This window comes from Limulus polyphemus, unplaced genomic scaffold (genome assembly GCF_000517525.1).
Source record: "Limulus polyphemus unplaced genomic scaffold, Limulus_polyphemus-2.1.2 Scaffold51, whole genome shotgun sequence".
Taxonomy (NCBI): Eukaryota; Metazoa; Arthropoda; class Merostomata; order Xiphosura; family Limulidae; genus Limulus; species Limulus polyphemus.
Window position 1 is genome coordinate 1,188,912 of NW_013665661.1, and position 4,682 is coordinate 1,193,593.

Below are 4,682 nucleotides of genomic sequence, written 5' to 3' on the forward strand. Positions count from 1 at the left end.
CCCTCGTGTAGCTTTGTGCAAAATTCAAAAAACAAACAATTAACCATTTATCATCCATAAAAGGTTTTTTTTCCCTGTATCATACTTGGCATAGATGTACGGGTGAAGATGATATCTAGCATGTGTAAATATATGGGTGGAGATGATAAAGGTTAATAAGTTAAAGAATTAAATTTGTATGAGTACCTTCATTGATTTTTAATGTCTGATCATTATTACTGTGATTATTGATCCAATATATTTAATGACTTGTTAAAACTACTTGACACTGTTGAACTCACGTTTTGTTTTTATTCTAAAATAACTTCCAGAACAAATGGTACCTTATAAATTATTTGATATTCCCTTGTATAGCAAATTAAATTTCTTACCAAAATTTACTCTGGTTTTACACCAGTTAGAGAGAAATGTGAATTAAAATTAAGATGGTAAACAATTTGTTTTATTTTAATATTTACTGAGCACTCATAATTTTAATGTTAATGAAAATCTATTCTAATTATAGAGTTTTAGTGAAAAAATGCATTGATTAAATATGGTGAACATTATTTGGTGATAAACCAAGAAATTTGTTCATTTTCTTCATTTTAAATTAACTTCACCAGAATACTAAATTCTAAGAATGTGACTATTAAATCACTTCTGCACAGTTACCCCATTTATAAAATATTAAGGCTTTTGTTCTTATAATAAATTTTTCATAGTTATGTGGAGTGATTTAAGCCCTTTCACCAGAGTTGATGTTTTTGTAATCTAATATTTAGTTATTTTATCCTGGTAGGTTCATTATGGTTTTGATGAGAAGTATAGTGAGTGGTCACCACATTGTTACCACTAGGCCCAGATTGGCTGACAAGTTAGAGTTTATTAAATACGATCCTTACAGTAAGTGTTGCAAGTTTTACTAGAGTTCAACATCAAGTTTGTGATTACCCAATGAAAACATGAATACTTAAAAATATATATATGTAAATGTAAGTACATGTATATATTTGTTTCTCACAAATAATCTTTTAGAAACTTGCAAGACATGGATACATTTCTATGGATTAAAATAAAAGCTTAGTCACAAATAAAGTTTTTAACTTAAAGAAATAAACAGTTTATGCATTTCTAAAGTTTCAGCAAATTATTTTTGTGGAATTCTACTAATGCAACTGTTTTTATGTTCTTGTATATGAATATAACATTTAAGATTATTACTTAATAATTATTAAGTTCATTTTATGGTATAATTTACTATTCATGTTGCCCAGTTTACAATGTGGTGTATACTGAGTTTAAATATAAATCTTGAGCAAAAGTAGTCAAACAAAAAAAATATACAAGTATAACACCAGACTACTACTGTGAGTAGTGCTTTGTGCCAGTAGAGAATTGTAATGAAAAAAAGAATCAGCTTTTAACTGTTTCAACTCAAACTGGTTCATTAGGTTGAAATACTGACCAAGAGACTAAAAGTTATCATTCATTAATTCAGCATGTGACATGCAAGTACATAATTTGCTGGCAGTGAGGAAGTAGTAGGAGGGAAAATTAAAACAGCTGTTGAACTTTAATGTTGCTTTAGTCCACAAAGTAAATACAATAATGCTCATAATAATTTTATAAAAATTGCAAGATAGTAGATTTCTCTTGTGCGTAATACAAGAAACTTATACAGGAAACTGATCTATCTCATAATTGTTAACTGTATAAAGAGAAAATTTTTACCCCATAAAATCATTAAATTATGTTTGATTTTTTAAGATTTTAAGTTAAATTTTCAAATTTAGTTACATTACAAACTGTAGCAAAGATACAGCATTTATTTTTTTAGCTTTATATAGATTGCAGTGGGCATACATGTGCATAATTTGCTGGCAGTGAGGCACTAGCAGGGAGAAAAATTTAAATAGCTCTTGAACTTGTAGAAAGGAGAAAATCAAGAAACTCTGAAAGACACAATCCAGTTTATAGTATATATTTATCTTTGCTTATCATTGCTTCAGATTTTTTCATGTGTTATTTCAAATCCTATAAAAATTGAGTTTAATGGCTCAAGAAAATTTTGTGTAAGTGAATTTATCATATCTTAACATAATTGTTGAATTATATTGAAACAATTCTTTCTCATGTTATCATTTAAAATCTTCATATTTTTGCTTTCTTTTTCTTAATGTTTAGTTCAAAAAAAATCCCTATACAGAGAGGAGAAGAAGATTAGAAGTACATGAGGTCAACCATGAAAATGGTTCTGCAATATGAGAAAGCCTAGAAACAATACTTGTATAATTAGGTGTATTAAATGTAGCTCATTTTGACAGTATATTGAAAAATGTGAGCAAGTGATTGAGTTCTTTTTTCAAATAAAAGCACTTAGAAATTCATAATGGCATCCAATTCATATTTCTAACAAATTTGTAAGTTTATAAATTAGATCATTTTTCATGGAAACATATTTGTTTCAGTTTCAAAGAAGTATTGATTATCTATTTCACTTCCTCATCATTACCCTATTTTGACATGGAAAATATTAATTCTTAATGCCTTTTCAAAGAAGTATAATTATTTATTTCACTTTCTAAACACTACACTATTTTCACATTGAAAACATTAATTTTTAATGCCTTTTCAAAGAAGTATGATTATTTGTTTCACCTTCTAAACACTACACTATTTTGACATTGAAAATATTAATTCTTAATGCCTTTTAAAAGAAGTATTGATTACCTATTTCACTTTCTTATCACTACACTATTTTGACATTGAAAATATTAATTCTTAATGCCTTTTCTATATAACTTTGAGTGTTTGAATAAAATTGTTTCCATAATGAAAATACAGGTCAAATAACTTATGATGCCAGCTTTGTATTCCGTATAAATCATCCGAAAATTGTAATTATATTTTTCATATTTTATGTGAATATATTAATTATTCTTGGATTATTAAAGACATTTAACTATTCTAAAGTAATGATTATTAAACAAAATTATGATCCTTTAGTAACTACAGAAATAAAATTGTCATTAATATTTCCAATATTTTAAAACAAAATCCAGTTTGTGGCTAATCTTTTTTTCATTTATCTTCTGTTTCATATCTAGTCCACATCTCCATACTCAACCAACTGTTCTAGGAAAAAATTTCCTTTTCAGAATATTTAGATTTATTGAGTACAGACTTGACAAGTATTGAGACAAATCCCCATCATAAATTTTCATCTATTGGGTATGAAGAATTTTAAGAACTTAAGAGAGAAAGTAAAGAAAAATGTTTTAAAATATGTGAAACACGGCATATCTGCAGTATCTAGTGCCCCTGAGGCCTTTCACCCAATACCAGAGCTCATCAGGTTAGCTAGGATAACAGAGTAGTAGCCTCTTCGCTAGTTATATTATCAAATTTTATGAACAAAAGCTGTTATGGCGAGAAAAAAGGATTAAGTTGGTAAAGTGTAATTTTTATGAGTCATCTACAAATCAGAATTATAGTAAGGATTAATAACACAATGTTAATTATCTATTTAAACACATTATTTTTACATCAAGGATTCTTTTATTGAGTATCGTTCTTCTTGAGCTACATACATTATTTTTTTTTATGTAGTAGTAAAGTGCTGTCAACATTTTCACGTGCATAAGTGTTAGCCTTATGATAATTGTATATTTTGATTAATGATGATCCATTTCAAACTTGCATTTAGCGTTATATCATACTAGGAGAGAATACTGCCCTTTATAAAAATATTTTCAAAAAAACATTAAAGATAATAAATTTTCGTTAGTTGAGCTCTCTCATTTCATTATCCCCTTAAGTTTCATTGTTCGAGTATATTTTTGATACAAAAAATATATTGTAACGAATACTCAATTCTGTCACGTGTGTGTGCTTGCCTGCATGTATGGCTTACAGGCATAGATGTTAACACAATTGAATATAGTGATGGTAGTGAAAGTACACGTCTATGTACTGTTAAACTTAACCTCAAAATAACTTACGAGTTTTAATGTACAAAATGGTTTAAAAGAAGGTAAACAGTTGATAATTGATAATGTATTTAAAGTAATTAAATTAAAATATACGATTGATAATTTATTTAACAGCACTTAACACGTGACATGGAATTATGGGAAAGTTAATCCCGCAGATGTTCAAATTGAAACCCGTCACTGTTCAAACAATTTGATCTAAGATCGCGGAATTCTCCAAGATCTCATTCAGCATCATCTCGCAAAACTGCAACCGCCTGTCTGAATCATTCTCCAATAAACCATGGATGAACCTAGGGCGATAAATTTTCAAACCCACATTTCAATCGCTATGATATATTATGCCTAATGATGGTGACGCTTGACCTATTGATCATTAGTTTCTATTTATGTAACAATTTATATGAGCGACTTCTGATCCATCGGTCTGTCATTCGTACCCTGTTGCTGCAAAAACATAAGTGCGTTATAAGAGAGACGGTCAAATCCCGATATTGGATTACAATAGTCCGAAATTAGCTATAGATGTTGTTGACTAGTTGTTCACTGTTATTTGGTTCAAGGGACGGCTAAAGCAGATAGCCTTTGTGTAGTTTGCGCGAATATCCGACGCGACAAACTTCACCATATCATAGTTTGTGCAAAATAGTTTACATTTTGATAATCAATTTCATCGCTGGAGTTTCTAGAAAGATCATGACTATTCCT

The 4,682-nt window shown here is 28.8% G+C and overlaps 1 long non-coding RNA gene across 1 annotated transcript in view; it reads left to right on the forward strand.

Moving 5' to 3' along the window:
* Nucleotides 1-2,372, forward strand: part of LOC106463284 — a 12,495-nt gene extending 10,123 nt beyond the window's left edge. Inside the window, exons 3-4 of the long non-coding RNA XR_001291054.2 lie at nt 782-885; nt 2,167-2,372. This is a non-coding gene — a long non-coding RNA (uncharacterized LOC106463284). The remainder of the gene's footprint in view (nt 1-781; nt 886-2,166) is intronic.
* Nucleotides 2,373-4,682: the final 2,310 nt, after the last annotated feature.